Source organism: Dermacentor andersoni, unplaced genomic scaffold, assembly GCF_023375885.2.
Source record: "Dermacentor andersoni unplaced genomic scaffold, qqDerAnde1_hic_scaffold ctg00000042.1, whole genome shotgun sequence".
Lineage (NCBI taxonomy): Eukaryota > Metazoa > Arthropoda > Arachnida > Ixodida > Ixodidae > Dermacentor > Dermacentor andersoni.
In genome coordinates, this window is record NW_027314756.1 from 1,430,911 (window position 1) to 1,450,954 (window position 20,044).

General features: G+C 48.7%; 1 protein-coding gene across 1 annotated transcript in view; it reads right to left on the reverse strand.

Annotated features, from left to right (window-relative positions):
* Positions 1 to 13,828, reverse strand: part of LOC126516588 (uncharacterized) — an 82,243-nt gene extending 68,415 nt beyond the window's left edge. The window contains exon 1 of the mRNA XM_055064029.2: positions 13,667 to 13,828. The gene's annotated coding sequence lies outside the window, so the exon portion shown is untranslated. The remainder of the gene's footprint in view (positions 1 to 13,666) is intronic.
* Positions 13,829 to 20,044: the final 6,216 nt, after the last annotated feature.

A 20,044-nucleotide genomic window follows, 5' to 3' on the forward strand; every position in this document is an offset into this window, starting at 1 on the left:
AGCCAGAAAGGCAGGTCTAGTCACAGCTAACGCTGGCCAGCTTTGGTTAGCCATTCAAGAGGGGCAGGACTGTCTGCGACAGCTGCCAGACCTCGCGAATGAGCTCTATGACGAGCTTCCCACGAGGATCGCAAATGTGAAACGGAATTTTGGGGGACCCATCTTCTATTGGGCGGGAGATGCTACAGCCCGCTCCTGATTTTCGCATAAATAAAATTAGTTGTTTTTTCTGTGCTTCCATGTTTAATCTAAACGCTACAAGCCGTCATGGCACACTACTTATCCAAACACGCGGTCACGGCTGCCGCATGGCCATGGTATTCAACGTAATGCTGTTACAAAGCGCCACAACGGGGCGGGGCCACAGAAAGACGTGGATTTCAAGTCGTCCGCATTGGCCTAACCAGGAAAACCTCAGGAAGGAGCTGAACAAGAAAGCTGAAGCTTCTCTTGTTCGTAAATTGCTGATCACGCCGTGTTCAGCTAATGAGATAGAGCCAAAATGCAAAAGAATGCAATAGCAATAGCCGCCCATGGTAGGCAAAACACGGTATCATCAAATTAACGTATGGGACTTCTTTTTACTCAGCCGTTCGCGTTATCATTTTCCATGTAACCGCGTCGCTCGGCAGAGCCAGAAAGCGTGCGTCGTTTGTTGCGAAAGAGCCGGGCTCGTACGTGTTATTAGCCCAAACGCGTCATTCTTTGCCAACGCAATGCCGCAAGCGCCCCGAGGCTGAGTGCACATTCGGTTGAACACTTGTCAACGTTGACACTCGTGCAAAGCAGACCTGCACGTCTAGTAGAACGCGCATGCTCCAGGGCACACTAGCCGAGACCCCGCAACCGCCGCAAGGTGCCGCTCGCAGAGAGAAGCAGCTGCTCGCGCGCTCTACACTGAAGTGGACGGCGCTGTACGTATATTAGATGCTCCGGACTTTTGCCAACTTTGTTTCTTTATCCCAGTCTGCTTTATGCTCAGTAGAGGATCTTTGGCAATACTTTAAAAATCTTGTGTTTCAATGCGTAAGTAACTTTGTACCGACTAAAGTAATCAATGTCCGCAAAACCCGCCCACGATAACAAAAAAAATCGTACGCTTGGAACGAAAGGCGAAGAAGACTAGAAAACACCGGAAGCACCCCTCTGGAAGTAACATGCGCAAACTTTCAGCGCTGCGCACTCATTTAAGACAAAGCATTAAAAAAGCAAAAGACTACTACCACAATGTCACCATGTCCAGGAATTCTGAACATTCTCCTTCGGAACTTCACAGCAATGCACAAGTGTAACTCAATGGGAAAGATTATTTTCAAAATGACATTTCAGAATATCGGCCGAGGAGGATCAAAACGTATCAACTGACTACAAGAGGGTAGTCCCTTCTAACAACGTGTGCATTCTGCCACTTAGTCGGGACATCGGTGGTGCGTTAAAACAGTTAAAGCAGGTCAGAGAGGGGAGGTAATGTCCCACGACAGGAGGAAATCGTTTTGCACCCTCCCGGTAGAGGGCACATTGACTAGAAGAAGCGCCAAATTTAAACCATAAAGTGATTTATTACAGTGGGCATTGAGATGATAATGGTAGACGGAGTGTTATGAAGTCTGTTAGCACGCGCAGGTTTTTGACAGGCAGCCGAGATTGTAGAGTGGTTATGCGTGTGCATGTCTTGAGCGTGCCTGGGTATGGTTGCATGGGTGTGTGCGCTCTGTGCATGCACGCGAGTGCGTGTATGCGTGTGGGAGCGTTCGCGGCGTGTGTGTGCCTGCGTGCGTGTGCGTGGGTGCTTGCGGTGCATGCGTGAGCGCGTGTGAACGTGTACGCGTGCCAACGTGAGTTTTCGAGTTTCAGCATGCACGATTGTGAACAAATGTGTGCGTGCTTGTGTGCGCATGGATGTCTGTGCGTGCGCGTGTGTGCGCGCGTGACGGATGGAGAGAGAGTACGTGCGTGTGAGGGAAAATGCGTTTGTGTGCGAGGGAGACAGAGCGTGTGTATGCGCGAGGGAGAGAAAGTGTGTGCGTGTGAGCTAGGGCAGAGTGTGTGCGCGTGCTAGTGCCTCCGTGTTTGCATATTTTTGCAGTCGAGTGCGTGTGTGCGTGTGTGAGCATTCGCGGCGTGTGCATGCCTGCATCTGCGTGTTAGTGCATGTGTATGTGCACTTGCGCGATTGCGGCGCATGCATGGCGGCGTGTCAATGTGCACGTGTGCGACCGTGCGTGTTCGTGTTTTAGCATGCATTCCTGCGGACAAAAGGGCGCGTTTGTGTGCGCATGAATATCTGTGCGTGCGATGGAAAGAGCGTGTGAGTGCGTGTGAGGGAAGAGTGCGTGTTCATGCGAGGGTGTTTGTGTGTTTGCGGGTGTGAGCGAAGATTTTCCTGCTTACACCTACACTTGGAAACAAACGCGATGTGGCGACCATTAGAACCCTTGTCTAAATTCACGAGGCAAAAACGAATGACACTGCATTTGCAGCATTATCTTTTTTCTGAAAGCGAAACCGACAAAAGAAAAGCGCCTGTGATGTCAGTATTGCCGCCCTCGGCTGGCACGGCCCCGTAAGAAGCTGACAAGTAGTTCAAATTCGTTATCTTGCTTCCGTCGGTGGCAGCGCAATGTCTTGAGGGCAATGACGCGCTAAATCTGCAATATATCGTTCAATCGTGTATCGTCTCTGTCACCAAGCAAGTTTTCGGCAGCGCACGTTCGTTCGTTTAAAGCTCTGATTTAAAGTGGAATGAGCACGTGTCATACATAGAAAATAAAGCCATGCAGAAGCTTGGTTACTTGAGGCGTTGCTTAAAGAAATTCACGCCGTGAGATAACGCTACTAGCTTACAAAACTTTCGTCCGCCCGATTCTTGAGTATGGATTCGTCGTCTGGAATTCACTTTGCGATACTAACATAAAAAAGGTGGAAAAAATTCAGAGAAAGGCGATAAGATTTTTATTCAATTCTTTTTAACGGTATGCATCACCAAGTGCGATGCTCCAAACAGCAGAACTAGCTACCCTATATAAAAACGGCGATATAAATAACGATTAAAGTACATACATGTATCTGCTCTATCATGGAAAATTACAGGCATAGACCAGGACACGTACACCGAGCCTCTCGCTCGTCGATCAACTCGGCCTAGCCGCGCTAAGCAGCTTAAAGACTACTACTGCAAAACAGAAGCATTTAGAAATTCATATTTTCCCTGAACCATTAGGAATGGAATGTACACTCGCTCACAAAATATTGCGGGGTGCGCGAGCGCGTGGCGAAACGACCCTCCTCCCCCGCTAGCGGGGAACCCCTGGTGTCGAGACCAACGCAATCACGCATGCGCGTCCCTCCGAGACTGCAAGTGTGCATGTTTCCGCGGTTCCTCCTTGCGCACCGGCGGTATCCGAATGCAGCCGCGAAGTGCCCCTCTTGCGGTTGGCGCTGTGGTGGCTTCGACGGGCAAAACTTCGTTTATACAATAGAAATCAAGAGTTCATTTTCGTCTTGCCTGTCTCCTTCTATAGAGCGCCTTTTCTGCCACCCTCTTCTGCGGGAGAACGCCCCGTTCGTATAAAGAAAGAAACAACCAAGGTTAATAATATATGGGGTTTTACGTGCCAAAACCACTTTCTGATTATGAGGCACGCCGTAGTGGAGGACTCCGGAAATTTCGACCACCTGGGGTTCTTTAACGTGCACCTAAATCTAAGTACACGGGTGTTTTCGCATTTCGCCCCCATCGAAATGCGGCCGCCGTGGCCGGGATTCGATCCCGCGACCTCGTGCTCAGCAGCCCAACACCATAGCCACTGAGCAACCGCGGCGGGTAACAACCAAGGTTGGCAACGAAAAGGTACAGCGCAGAAAGAAAAATACTTGTGTTCACCCCTGGGCCCTATGCGTCAGCGCTCGTGACTCAACAAAAAGCGGCCGCAGCGGCGCGCGCAAGCTTCTAAACAGGCTTCACTTAGTTGTGCCCGTCGAAGCCGCCACAGCGCCAATCGCAAGAGGGGAAGCTCGCGGCTGCATTCGGATATCGCCGGCGCGCAAGGAGGAAGCGCGGAAGCATGCACGCTTGCAGTCTCGGAGGGACGCGCGTGCGTGCAGGCGCCGGTCTCGACACCAGGGGCTCCCCGCTAGCGGAGGAGGAGGGTCGTTTCGCCACGCGCTCGTGCGCCCCGCAATATTTTGTGGGCGAGTGTACTTCCTGCTGCGGTGGTTGCCTGCGATACCATTGAATCATTCTTAAAACTGCTTAAAGAAATCGTATAAATGAGCGGGGTGTATTATGTTTATCGGATAGGATGTACTGAAATCGTTAGCCACGTGTGTACATATATTCTTCTAGTTTTCCGTTTTTCTGCCTCTTAAATGTTCGTCAATTTAGCGCTAAGAGCAGTTTGCATTTTCTTCTGGAATGATTTCACATTGGTAGCGCTAAACGCTACGTTTTCGCAAATGGCATGCTGTTCATATTTTCAATTTCAGTGCTATTTAATTTTGCTTACGCTTCGCGCCTTGTACTCAATGTATTGCTCGTCATGTATGTAACCACTCCTGCTTAAGGCCTCTAATCAGAGGCTGGCAGTACTCTTGAAATAAATAAAATAAATAAGTAATCATGTGGCGACATGCGCAGATATTCCCACGAACTTCCAGAGTATTCGAAACTTCGCAGCATTGCGACGTACAGTCAACAGCAAAAGATTGCGGGATGCGCGAGCGTGTGGCAAAGCGACCCTCCTCCCCTTCTAGCGGTGACCCTTGGTGTCGAGACCGACGCCTGCACGTATGCAGGTCCCTCCCACACTGCAAGCGTAAAAAGAATTAAATTATGGGGTTTTACGTGCCAAAACCACTTTCTGATTATGAGGCACGCCGTAGTGAAGGACTCCGGAAATTTCGACCACCTAAATCTAAACCGAAACCTAAATCTAAGTACAAGGGTGTTTTTCGCATTTCGCCCCCATCGAAATGCGGCCGGCGGCCGGGATTCGATCCCGCGACCTCGTGCTCAGCAGCCACTGAGCAACCACGGCGGGTAGACTGCAAGCGTGCATGTTTCCGCGCTTCCTCCTTGCGCGCTCGGCGATATCCGAATGTAGCCGCGAGGTAGCCCTCTTGCGATATGCGCTGTGGCGGCCTCGACGGGCGAAACGTGTGGCACGCGCCGAAAGCTTCGGCGCGCGCTGGCAAGCGAATGCGTCGCTTCGCTTCGGCTGGAGGGAAAGGGCGCGCAACCACTGGAGACAAGCTCCGACGCGCGCCGAAGCTCGCTCCTCGGCTGCGGCGCACTGTTGCTGGACTATTCCGTCTTCATCCGTCAAAGTCCGGCCTAAAACAGCCCGCTGTAAACTAAGCTTGAAAGAATAAGTTAGTGATCTGTACGCGCTTTTAGATATAAAAAACACGTTTGAATAATGAATATACACCTGCCGCAACAGTTTTTTTATTTTTGAAGTAACAATAGTGTACAATATATCGACATCAGCGCTCGCGCGTCGTCTGTCTGCAAGATCGCTTTGCAAACACCTGCACGACGATGCCATATATCAAAAACTGTTGCACCATTTCATTTTTGGTAGCTTATTGCACAGCCAACTATGTAAGAATTAGGCGTGCAATGTATAACTGAAAAAATCTGTGTTGGAAATATTGCCACGTAGTAGTGACGGTAAATAAATAGTGCCGGCTCAATCGCAACGATAGCGGCATGCAATGTCGGCAATCGTAGAAAATCTCATCTGCGGGTCAAGCGCGTCGGTTTGCATACGGCAGTCGTCGAAATTTAGAGCCTATTCACTGGTGCCCGCGTGCCTTCCAGAAACTACAACACAATTCGTGTCGCGCATGCAATCAGATTAGCAAGGTTCGTCGACAACAGACAGAACCATCGATAACATTCGCGAAACTTCCGATACGTTCAGGCGCATCCTGCACCGAGCGATAACGTTTAACATTTTTTAGCCGGTGAAATACGGTAACCGGATACAGATAAAGCATCCGTGTCAATATAATTATGCTTGTTGGTGCATGAGAGAAACGTGAACAAGTGGGTTCTGAGAAAATCAGCAAAACAGAATTGAAACACCTGTAGCACTCAAAAAAAAAACTAGAATAGCTAAAATGTATGCAATTCGTTTCTTGTCTCCCCCCAATTCTTGATTCTGCCAAATCTAGCCCATGGAGCACCTCTATTATTCTAGGTTGTTTTGATGCATCAACACCGCATCCGGAGGCCTTCACATTGAGTGTATTGCTACAAAACATTTTCACAGTGTAAGGGCCATGTTCTATTGTAACTGGTTTCCACATATCAAGTTTGCCTTTTTTTACATTAATCAAATGACATACCGTCAGGTAATACAAGCTTGAGAATTAGAGGGTTTTAATAGGAGTCTTTCGTTGCCCTTTGCGAAGTCGTACTATTGAAGCACTTATTCGAATGTATGGGAGCAGCTCATTTCCATAGTATAAGAAATATATAAACAGGTTATTTTCACAATTTATACACTTCGTCACCACAAAAAGAAAAATTGCAGTTTATTGTTTTCAGCCTGCTATGATATTTTGACTGAGAAAGATATATTCAATTTGTTCTGCGAGGCACGCAATAATTGCTGTGGCATATTTTATTACACAACACTGCATACAGTAGCCAGCTATTATTAAAACTCAGAAGAAATGAATAGCACAATGCATATGATCAGGCACATAGCATATTATTGCACTTTCTTAATTCATGCCAGAACGACGACCACAGGCGTCCTTCTCCAACAAGGTCAGCATCCATCGTGCCTCCTTACCATCGGGCTTCACACCCTCAGCACGTTCAACCTCAGCTTTGTGGTGTTTAAAACAACCTCAAGTGCGTCTTACGGTTCCAGGGATAAGAAAGAAGACCGTCCTGCCTACCTTGGCCTTGAAGCAAGCAGCTCTGGATTGTTTGCACACTTTCTACTTTGATCAAGTCCACATATATACGGATGGTTCTTCTACTCAGACCAGCTCCACCAGCGCAGTGGTTGTACCATCACGATCACTAAGCATCCAATACAAGATTTCTCACTTGACAACATCGACCGGTTCGGAGCTTGTTGCCCTCCGAGGTGCCGTTGATTATATTAATAACCAACCGGCTAATCGGTGGGCAATATTCTGCGATTCAAAGGCGGCCTTACAATGTCTTCTGTCATCTCTCCGTCGCGGGTCATGTGAACAACTCGTGTCGGAGATACGAGAAATGCACCATCACATGATCATGAAAGGACACGACGTCGTGTTTCAGTGGCTGCCTGGTCATTGCGGTATCTCCGGCAACGACCTCACTGACGAAGCTGTTAGGAAAGCCCACGAAGGAGCAACCCTTATTTCTGTACCTTTATCGCGGACCGACACAGCCCAACACTTAGGCAAGCTAGCACACTCTTTTGACATTGGAAAACTGGCACACACCTGAATTCACTCAACATCGATTGCATTCCCTCGATCCCTCTATGCAACTGCGGCTGTTACCAGGTCTTCTGCGAAATGAGGAAACAGTGCTGTGCCGCTTACGTTTGGGCATCGCATTCACCAGTGCATATGCATTTTTGATTGGAATGGCTGATAGCGTCGAGTGCAATGCCTGCGGTGTCGAGGAAACCATGGAACACCTAATGTGCTACTGCCCATCTTTTGAAGATGAAAGGCAAGACCTCTGCAGAGCTCTCAATCAGCTAGATGGAAAGCCGTTCACCTTGAACAAGATCTTGGGACCATGGCCTCGCATGTCGCAGCTACAAAAGGCCACAAAAGCGCTGCTGCGATATTTGAAAGATACCGGATTGAGTCAGCGTCTATGATCCAGACTGAGTGACCGACTGATATCTCCAGTAGGGTAGCCAACCGGGCCAGTCCTGGTTAACCTCCCTACCTTTCATTTATCATTTTCTCTCTCTCTTCTTAATTCATGCCCTTTTTTTAATTGCACGAAAGCTACTGCACTAAAATAGTATACTAGTACTTACTTAAAAAGCAAAATTTTATACTACGATAATAGTCAATCATTCAAATTTTTATTGTAGTGCCCAGGAACAGCCTTTGTACTGGTGCACTTAACGAGCACTACGTGAGACAAAATGTAGAGAAAACATGAATGCAGTAGACAAAAAAATGGAAGATAGAGAAACAAATAGGGAAAAAAGGAAACGCGGAAAAGTAAAAGGGAGTTAATCCGACGTGATTATTTACAGATACACAAAACACAGGAAATGAACTCTGAAGTATGTTTTGGAGTCGAGTCTTATTAGCACAATCTTGTAACAAGCCCAGGCAACGAATGTGGAATGCTACCTGGTATACTGTTGCGGCACAAACAAATGCATATGATCAAGAAGCTTTAAGGAATGTATAATGTCATGGACCACCTTATACAGGAACAAAAGGTGCAGGAACAAAGGCTCAACTGTGGTCGCCAGAATGGCAAAAGTGGTGCTGGAAGATAGACATCAATTTATTCTGGATGGGTTCAATGAGGTCAGAATTAGATTTGCTCATTGCACCCCCCTCCTCCAGAGGCATACTCTAGTAGTTGGAGGCACACAGCAGAATTTCAGAAACGCAACAGGTGAGTGGAAATCATGCAATATACGTCATGCAATTCCAAGAGCGTGAAGGGCATCTTGTGTAATTATCTATGTGAAGAGAAGCTTAGCATTTTGTCGAAGTACACACCAAAATCTTTCATTTCATCGACCCTAAGGAGTGACAAAATTTCACATGGTGCGTTTTGTGCATATAACTTAATGCCATAGTGTTGGAAGCATTTAAGAGTACTTATTGTTTCTGCACCAGTTCGAGAGTGAAAAAATATCTTTTTGGAAGTCGATGCAGTAGTGAACACTGTTGACAGTCTGAAATAGTCTGAAAGTCTGAAATGTCGGCACACAAAGTCATGCTGTTCATTTATTAAAATGCTCTTAGCACTAACAGAAAGCGAGGAATCCCATATCGATTCAAACACCTGACGCACTGAAGAGGATAGATATAGGTCGGCAGTTAGTAACTGCACATCTAGCACCTGATTTGTGCATGGGCAATGTCATGCTACCTTCCGAGGGCTAGAAAAGGTACTAGACTTTAGGGAACTATTGAAGATGCTTGTGAGAACGAGGAACAAGTATGCTTCCATACATCTTAACCCTTTCAGACGCCACTTTATCCCGTTGATTGAAAAGTTGCTTTCACCACATCTCTTGCATCCTCAGAATCGTAGAAAGTGTACAGCCGCAGCAAATATTAAGAATTTTCAATAGTTCAGCTAGTTTTGTCAAGTTTACAAAATTTCGACTCCATGCGAAAACTCACTACAGGAACACAAAATATGAAAACATGTACTATTTCGTGCTTTGAAAAGCACTTATCCAGCCACTTGACAATTATGCCTGGTGCACGACATTGTAAAAAACAATGAAAGAAGTCAACCCGTTACATACAACATACTGACACAGAGTAACAACACCCAGCCGTCTACCTTCCCACTCATTTTGTTAAAACATTCTGCACATTATTCAAAATTGCAGCACAGTTCCAATAATAAGTGTTTCAAGATGTATGAAACACATTTTAAATACCATTACTTTCATCAGTGCTTTTGCTATTGATGCACGCTCCTGCTGTGCCCAATAGTGTAGACAGCATCTCAAAGGATTAAGCTCTGTGGAGGAAATACCACCAACACCACAAGAAAGGGAAAGTTTAAGGCACTTCATATACTTGGAAACGAGGTTTTCATTGACTGTTAGCATACACTGCGCCAGACTGAGAAGGAAGGTTACTTGAAGCATATTTCACACCACATAGCAAACAGAAATCTCCTGCAAAGGCATCAGCAGTGTTCGAGACAACACCACTATTTTCATGAAGAAGCCGTACATCTTTGGCACTCCTTTTAGAAGAGAGAGCCCACAAAGCTCCAGAAATATTTTGAATTATGTGTCACGCTGGCTTCGACACAATCAATGTGGTCAAAGTAATGATTCTAATAATAATAATAATAATAATAATAATAATAATAATAATAATAATAATAATAATAATAATAATAATCTTAGTGGTAACTTGGCACACTAGACTAAAAAGAAGGCTGATGCCTGTATGTTAGAGAATCTGATAACCAGCCATCTAAAGCAGGAATTTGCAGGATGCAGAAGACACTTCCTTCCCCTCCACGTGCACACACACTTGCTCAATAACACAGCACAGCACACACGCACACACTCGACAGGTGCACAACACACAGGAGTGCCAATGAAGTCTGGTTCCAAGGAAGGAGAATCCAAATCGCCAGGGGGGTGGAGAGAAAGCTCTGCATGCCAGATATAATCATGGAGTTGTGGTGTCGGGCCATACAGGCATGATGAGGGCTCAGGCTGTGCTGACCACTTGTTCAGACGAAATGAAAAAAGATTAGTGCTGTTTAGAGAGACGTCAAACACCCTGCAGTATAGACTAGTGCAATGTTGCGTTGGTATTGCAGGGTGTGCTACTTGAGGGGTTTGAGGCAATCCTCGAAGGCTGGCATGAGCTTGTGACAACCGAAAAGACTGGAGTAAAGGGTGCGTATTGTCCGGCGCAGAACAAGCTTAAGTTTGTTAGCATCGCGAGTTTGGTACGGGAACTATACTGATGAGCAGTACTCAAGTCGTGACAGAATGATAGAAGTGTAGAGTGCTCGGAAAACCTTAGGTCATCAGGGAAGGGAGACACGGGACACAAACCCAAGAAAGGGCCGGTGCTTACATACACTGCTAGTAACATATGTGGAAAAGTTGAGAGAACAGCTAAATGCTACACTCAGAATGAGAAGGGCCCGAACAGTCTTTATAGAAGTGCCTCCAAGGAAGAAGATTGGACTGCAGTAGTTTCGTTGTGGCTGATACGCATGGCAGCACTTTTTACGGTGCTACTACGAAGTTTTATATTGTAGGCCCAGTCGTTCGCCTTTACGGAATGTATTTATTGTAAGCACATATGATGTTCATCGGCATATTGTTGTTGTGGAAGCGTTCAACTTGTTAATCAAACACATTCTGGGCAGATGCATTAGTAACTTGGTTTTGAGTACATCTTTGTCCTGACTACAATTTATAGTATCGCAGCAAGGAACATTTTAGTAGAGGCTGAAGGGATTCCAGCAGTTTAAGCATACTGACTGCACAAAACACTGATGACACCTTTTCACCTTCCCCACAATGCACTCACACCATTTACACTTTCCATAAGCAAAAAGTGAGATAAAAATTCAATTACAGTTTCATTGACTCAGTACTTGCTGCTTCTGAAGCGGGCATCGAAGCAATCGTGGTATACGCTGCTACATGCATAGGTCTTGCATGATGCAGGTCCTGCTATGCACTGCACACAGGGCACACGTTGCAAACAGATAATTTCTTTTTGCAGTGCTCAACTATAACGACACACTGACTCAAACATGACTGCGTTGTCACGTATGCTTCAGTGCGTCAGTGTTCTTGATTGCTTCACGAGCGATTTATGCCCAACTAGCCCAAAAGACGGACGCACTAGAAAGAAGTGAGTGAATGAGTACAGTGAACTTGTACTGAACTGGATTCACATGCCGAATAGAAGAGCGCAGTGTCAGCTGAAACAGGCGGCACGGCTGATTATGTAAGTACTTCCAATAGTTCGGCTACTAGTGTATTTCGCTTTCGGAAGTTATCTTTACCACTGGAAACAGCGCAGAGCTTGCCCGTTAAACTTGAGTCAACCGACACCACACGAAACACGGCGCGGTTGACCAACCCAACTTCCACACGGTTCATTCACCACATCACAGGTCACACGAAGTCAAGAGTGCCATATTTTAAATCACTGCAGCACCAAACGGACCTGAAAATTCATTTCCTTCGACAGAGTTTCTCAGGTGAGTTCGTTCACTCGCCAGTTACGAACTCGATGGACGCGCTAGGCCTACGCGTAACGTAAACAACATCGGCGATAGGCGAGTGTTGATTATCCAGACTTCGGAGCTCGTAAACGTGTTTCCATTCGTTTTGAGCACAACAAAATGCACATACAACAAGCACAGACGTTGCGGCAATCGTGATTCGGTTGGCTGTTTTAGCAGACGATCGTACCGAGCCCGTCGGAACCCAGTGGGCAGGTTGGATTAGTCGGCGTCGTTCGAAGTCGCTTCGGATCCACGTCGCACTGCCACAACCCACGGTAGTCCGTCGGTCGGTCGTGTCGTTGTCGGCTTACTATTACAACACTGTCTTTCAGGAACACTGTCGCGCGCGTCGTGCGTCCAAAACACTCGGACGATCGTTGGTGCCGGCGTCTTCGCTCGGTCGGCCATTACAGACCTAGCAGCCAGAGGCTCCGCAGCCTCCGATTGGTTGACGCCTGCGAGGCGTCGCAGCCTCCCATTGGTGCACGCCGGCGCAGCTTCGCCGCGCGCCGGCAAACTTCTAGCATCGGCAGTAGACATAATCGCTGCGCGACGTTCCGCTTCAGCGAGTTCCCGACCGACGCTTTGACGCATTTGACCCTTCGGCGCGCGCCGAAGCTTTCCAGCGCGTGCCAGTGGTTGGGAGCGTGAACTTGCGGGCGCCACTGCGGCCGCTTTTTGCCGTGTCACGAGCGCTGACGCATAGGGCCGGCCCGGTGGCGAACGCAACAAGCCATTGTTTTTTTTGGGCTGCACCTTTTCGTGGCCAATCTTCGTTGTTCCTTTCTTTTTACGAACGGTGCATTCTACCGAAGAAGAGCGTGGCAGAAGACGCGCTCTATAGAAGGAGACCGGCAGGACGAAAATGACAAGCATAACTGCGAGTCGGCCTAGTTGGAACAGATTCATCTTAAAACTTTTTGAGCTCAAACCAACAGGGACGAAGAAAAGGAGCAACACAAGGACGAGCGCTTTCTAACAACAGCCTTTCTAACAACCTTTTCTTCGCCCCTGTTTGTTTGCGCACAAAAAGTTTTAAGACGAAAATGGACATTTGATTTCCGTTGTATAAACGAAGTTCTCGAAGCCGCCACGGCGCATGTCGCAAGAGGGCTACCTCGCGGCTACATTCGAATATCGCCGGCGCGCAAGGAGGAAGCGCGGAAACATGCACGCTTGCAGTCTCGGAGGGACGCGCAAGCGTGCAGGCGTCGGTCTCGACACCAAGGGTTCACCGCTAGAAAGGGAGGGTCGCTTTGCCACGCGCTCGCGCATCCCGCAATCTTTTGCTGTTGACTGTACACCCTTGCAATTTTTGAACAATATCGCGCGAGCGCCGACCACACGACGTGTCAGTGGCCTTGCAGCGGTGAGGGGCACTCCTGAAGCGAACAGCGCTGCAGTAGACATTCGCACTATAGGGTTCGCCTTGCACGACCGCACGTAATGTTGCCAAGCCCACCGTCCCTGGCCACTACAAGGCCGCGGACACGCCTTACCATCGACGCTCGTGTGCTATTGTTAAAAAATTGAAAGGGTGTACATATGACGGCTGCTCGAGGCTTCTCGTCAAAAATCCCCGAATTTCGTTCGGTGACCAAATGTAACTAAACGCCGTTATGACATATTCCGCGCCAATGCTTGCGTAGCGTTTCTACCCAAGTTCTCCCCTTTTCACGGCACGGACGACACTGTGCAGAAGAGCTGCGCACTTACCTTGAGGCGTGAGACTGCCCGCGAAGGAACTGGCAGGAGCAGCGGAATCTGGAGCGCGTACAGCCAACGTTACAATCGAGCCAGAAGGTCCTGTCACAACTGAAGTCGACGTTGTCGACGCCACAGCAGCCAGGGGCCACAAACCTGCGCAGAGGAAACGTGCGCAGCGCAAATTTCGCGCAGCCTTTTGCTGCGTCACTGTGGATTGCATTCAGACGCTACGGGGACGCGATTGCCGAGTAACTGCGTGATCACGCCATTGGCAACGCGTGCCGCGTTTCTAGAGCCGTAATCTTGGACGATCACCTTCGGAGGCACATACCACGAAAGATCTCGCGCATGGCATGGCGCGGCTGGAACCGGACGCATCGGCGTCTACGCAGTCTACGTATTTGTGCGGGCGACGGCATTCAATTATCGCGGTGGCAAGAATGCTCTCGCAGGCCCACGCGACCGGCACTTACGCAGGAAAGGGGACTTGGTTGGACACACGGATAGTCTCTGCTCCCACTTGAATTATTGGTGCCGACAAATATTAAAATCGGCGCGTACCTCGCAGCAAGTTATGGCGCAGGGCTGGTTGATCATACATAACGCTAACTTCACAGCGCGCGGAAACCAAACAAGATGAAAGGCCGTGCAGGTGCGACGCCTGTGGTCTACCCTGGTGGTCACGTAAGCGCTGTGGGTTGCTCGGTTAGCTGTTGGACGGTTTAAGCATAGAGAAAGAAATTCAATAAGAGGGAACACTCGGCGAGAACTCGCAACAGGAAACATGTCACGCCTAGTGCATTCCGAAAATATTGTGATTTGCTTGTCTAGGAAACGCATAATAAGCAACCCCCCCCCCCCCCCCTTTTTTTTTTTACAGCGAAGCTGTCAAGGACTACTTTCCCCAGGATCGTGTCCGTGTGTTAACACAAAACTCCCTATACGTGGACCTATCCCGAAGGTAGTGCAATACCGGGCCGACCCGTCGCGGAGGTGAAGCAGGCGTGAAGCGCCCCCCATACGTGGGCCGATCCCGAAGATCAATGCCGGGCCGACCTGCGGCGGAGGTGCAGTTCGCCATTAAGGGGGCCCACATACATGGCTTCGCTGGTCATCCTTCTTCACAGAGTGTAAGGGCACTGAGTTTTACAGTGGAGCTGTTAGAACCTCGCTGGGTTTCTCTTGACGTTCTCAGGTTCGCCCACTTGGGGAGAGAGAGCTTAGAGTGAAAGCAGAGTATAAAAATAGCATCGCGCAGCATAGCGGCGCGGCGAGGGAGGGTGGAGCCTAGCGAGGCAGAAGGAGCGGCATGGCGGAGACACAGCTGGTGTGACGTCATTGCTCTCCGATAAAAGCCTGCATGCGCGCTTCGGCGGATTCCAAGAAGCTACCAGGTGCACGGCGTCGGAGCTAGCATGCATCAGAGCTAAGGCGCGGCGGTTGCCGCCGCGTCGCGTCGGTGCCGCGTGTGGCACACGACACCGACGCAAGTGTTGTCTCAATAAATCGCTTCTGTTGCGGTGGGCGCCTCAAACAGCGCGCCGTCCCAACCGAAACCCCCCTCAGAGGAAGATGGTATGGATTTTTCTGGAGCCTTAACTTCCCCCAGCTCCGCTGGTCTCTGGTGTTTGCGATAGCAGAACCACGTATATTTTTTAATTATTTTTATTTCCCTTGTCTCTTACTTTAATTGTGTTAATAAACTTGAAAAGAGCTTGTTGTTGGGCTAGTTTGCACACACTGTTAATAATGAAAACAGGGCAATAATGGGACAAGAAAGAAAGATCTACAGAACGCTGATTTACGCACAGCAAAGTATATCATGGATGGGGGTGCTGGGCCAGGGAAACTATGAAACCGCCACAATAAACAGGTGGCGAGGGCAGTTTGGCCTCGAAGTCCATTTGAAGGCCAGAAACAGGCGGGAAAATGCGGTCCCCGCACATTGTGGGAATCTCGCGTCGCCTTTTGTGCTTAACAAAATTGACCAGGATTTTCCCGCGGAATACAAAAGTTGTGGACACACTCCGTGTCTATTTGATCATATGTTATGGCTGTGCCCCAGCCAAAGGGCTTCGGATCTCAACAGTGAAGAGGACTGGAGTCGGCGCATATCCAGCGAAGACCTCTAAGATCAACTCCTGGCCGTTCGGAGAGCTCACGACATCGGGAAAGCCTTTGGCCTACCGGCGCCTACGTGGGCGGAGCCATCGACTTAGCCTGGTGGCTTTTGCCCCCGGGACCTAGTTTCTCTGGACCAAAATAAAGTTCTTGCCATGCCATGCCAGGGCAGTTTGGCCTCGAAGTCCATTCGAAGGCCAGAAACGGGGGGAATGTGGTTCCCGCACACTGTGAGAATCGATGTAAGCGAAGCTTTCTGTGCTGTTTGTTTTGATTAACGATGATTAGCGGTTACGTTGACGGCGAATGTTAAATTTTTTTAGCGTTTAGTCCAACACGAGAGTGGTGAGTTAATGTTAAACGTTACCTTGCGTACAACACTGATGTTTGTCTGCGTAGTACACAGAACACACAGGCTTGAGGCTTTGTGCGCCACACTACTTCATTGCCTCACATGTCACATCGCATCATGGCAGAAGTACTAAACTTTAATTTAATTATGGAGCTGCACGTGCCAAAACCACAATCGGATTATGAGGCACATCGTAGTGGCGGACTCTGGATTAATTTTGACACCGTGGTGTTCTTTAATGTGTCCCTAAATCTAAGTGCACAAGCGTCTTCTTTTTTTTTTTTCGCTCCCGTCGAAATGCGGCTGCCGCGGTCGGTATCAAACCCGCGACCTCGAGCATGCCATAGCCGCAATGCTACCGCAGTGGGCACAGAAGTGTTGATTTGACTTGCGACCGCTTCTGTGTCCTAGACCCTACGATGCGCTTTAAATAATGCGGCTCTGCTTCTGCACGCCCTGCGTAAGTTGTCCGCTTGGCATACTTGCATATTTTTCAGAAATACCAGGAACGTACCGTGCAGTACCTTGAACTTAAATTTATCCAGTTTGCCAGCAACTGCTGTCGTGTCTATCGTAGTAGCGTTTCCTTACCTTCTCACGTCACCTATTAACTATTACAGCCCCCCCCCCTCCTACACACTTCCATGGGAGTGAGCAAAGAGTGGCAAGGCTGTTATTAGAGTGTTTTAGATTAGGGGGACGGAAGCGTTTCCGCAACACTTTTGCGGGAGGTCACGATAATTACAGCGGTCAAAGCGCTAATGTGGTGACGCCTAGGGAGCTGCAGAGGACATTATGCACATGCGACGCGAAGGAAAGGTCCAAACGAGTTTCTCGCGTCGCCTTTCCTCTATGCCGCGCTCTTGTCCTGTATACAAACGCTCTGAACCACCCCCGGCGCGGTGTGCCGGACAGCAGCAGTGTGAAAGTCGAAGGAAGAGGCAAAGAAAGCTTCGCTTTAATATAGGAGTGTCAGGGGCCGCGGAACAGTGTGACAGTGACTAACGGAAAAGAATTTTAAGGGAGTAGGGTCATGGATAAGAGGAGAGGGGGTGGAGGGTGGGCTCATAAAAGGCGTCGAGAACGAAGTTGGCGGAATGCGGATAATTATGGATACAGGGACAGCGTCTCGTCACTGCCCGATCGCTCAACACCAGACGGCCATGGCCAGTCGCCTAGCCGAGGCTCACCTACCCCGTCGCAACACGTGCTGCTTGCTGCGGAGAGCCTATCCTAACGTCTCAGTAATTTTCAGAATAAACCGATATCAAGAGACAGGACACTTTCAAATCTCTCGGAGCTACTGGCCCTTATTCTACTGCGAACTACGGATGCCGTAATTTTCACAAAGGCTTCTAAACAGGAAGCAGCCCTGCTTCGGATTGTCTGCCTTATCAATTCCCGAGTGTGATCGAACAATATGCGCCACGTGATGACTACAATACCATGATCGCAAATTAATTCCAAACATCTCTTCAAATATGTCGGACAGCAGGTCACCGAAAGTGAGTGAAACTTGCATCATAAGATACTACAGAAATTCTAGCGCAAGGATTCATTTTTGTGTTCTTAAATCTAGAATGATGTAGCACGCCGACAACGCCTAAAGCGAGATTAAGTGATCAGCGACTTTCAAAATAGTGCCCACCCTCTTCCGTATGTGGCCGTGGCCGTACCACTCACTAGATCTGGCTGGAAAACAACGGTCATCTCTACTGTTACCTGGGCTGCAATAAGTCTGGCCTGCAGGCAAGAAGACACATAATAGTGCGCTGTGTTGTTTTTGTTTGGCCCGGTTTTAGTGCTGTTCGTTTTAATGCGACAGCGTTAAGGGCCCCGTGTCACAGAAAACCCGGTGTCGGCGTCCGGCACCCAGCGTCGGACGACATTTCGGCAAAAATATTTTTCGCACCACCCATACCCTGGCCCTCCATGTGGCGCAAGGAAGTTACTAATAGCGTCCTCGATCACCCGCACCGGTGCGCACCGGGGCGCCTTGGTGCGCACTTTCATCCTCGATCAACCGCACCGGTGCGCACCGACCATCCTCGATCACCGGAAGCGCACCCTGTTGGAGCGGTTTTTCATTGCCCTGTCTCGCACCGAGAAAATCGGCGGTGCGCCGGGGTGCAATCCCAGCAAGCACTGCGGGACGCGCGCGCGCACTGCCGACTGCAGAACCGCGGATGCTCTGGCCCGATAGCTGCGGTTCCAACGGAGTTGACGGAGTTGGCCAGTGGAGATCTCGGCAATGAGAAAGGAAGCGCTGCTAATTGCCGTAATCGATGAGCTTTTTTTCAAGTTCGTCTGACAGCGAAGACGGCATGCTGATCGACCTCGTCCAAAAACAATGTGGTGAAGAGCGGCCAAAAGTGGACAGGTTCGTTGAACGGGTCGTCAGGAATAATTGTAAAATCCATTGGTGTTTGCTTGCAACCAGGTATGTCGGAGCACGCAGTTTGACAAGGTTCGAGCGCTTGCCGCAGATGCTCAGCACCTGATTGTAAAATCCATTGGTGTTTGCTTGCAACCAGGTATGTCGGAGCACGCAGTTTGACAAGGTTCGAGCGCTTGCCGCAGATGCTCAGCACCTGCAAACAACAATATGTGCGCGCGCGCGTGTTCCCGCACGTCTTGCGCGCCAGGGGCAAAGTAGCGCTGCATGCAAGCACCCTGCTCGGGGTGCAGTTTTGTCCTCGATGTTGACCCTCCGCAGTGCGTCACCACGGCGGTGCAAAGCGCACCATTCTGGTTTCGGGGCAACCCCGGGGCAAGGTGATCGAGGACGCTACAAACTAATTGTATTTGACAAGCTAAAATACGTATAAAATCGTAAAGTACGAGTACACACACCCTACAGACATGACAGCGTCAGATTGTAATTTGAATATACGAGAAAACATAATTTTGTTAAGCGCGAACTCAACCAAACCCTTTTTCCAGCGTTTCTACCATTAACAGACCGGCCAAGACGTCCGCCATTTGCACGCGCCGGCGCATGAATATCTCGGAGTCAACGGAGCGGTGTGCCCGTTTCTTTGAAACACTTCCAGATGGCGCTCGCCTCCGCCGCATCGCGGCCCACGCAAGAGGCAGCGTTTTCTCTACCAGAAAGCCCGCCTTCGTGCATAGCGTTCGCCGCGAGCGTTTCCCGGTAAACATCACGGTTACATACGCTCCAGTTGCCGGGAAGCGTGAGAAGCAGTCAGATATATTTTAATGCTATAGGGCGTTCCACTCTTAAAGGCGAAGCTTAAGCGTCCTCCAAATTTTTTGAGGTCATGTACCAGCCAGGTCACCGACATACAATGTAGACATGCATGAATTTGTAAACAAAATTTTATATCTCTTTCTTTAATATCACACCTTTAAAGATGGCATAAGGATGATAGCATAATTTGATGCAAAGTGGCTGCACGCCTTAACAATGAAGAACTGTAGTCAGAATTAGTAAAGGAATTTTGGCAGTGAAGAAACGTGCATCTTCGTTGTTAAAGCATTCTTGCCCGGAGAGTGCTAGGTGTTTGTCTTTGCATGGTGCACAATCTACACACACACACACACACACATAGAGAAAGATATGTGAAGGAAGGTGAGGAGTGGTTTGTTGTCGGCGCAGAAACCCCTGCCCACCCGAAATAAGTTTATAGCTACATCACTGGTTGGCGCAGTCATTCAACGGTAAACGTTTGTGCCCAGACACCCAAATGAAACGCAGAAAACGCAAATCAGATGGAACCAATATATATACAGGCTGTACCCAGCTAAATTCAGCCAGAGTTTAAAAATACGCGAATGACACTTAGCTGGGCAGAACTAAGATAATGTTGTTTGCTGTGTCTTGGAGATACTCAATATATATCTTTTTTTCATTTTACTTAATTAGATAATTAGTCTTAATTATTCAATCAACT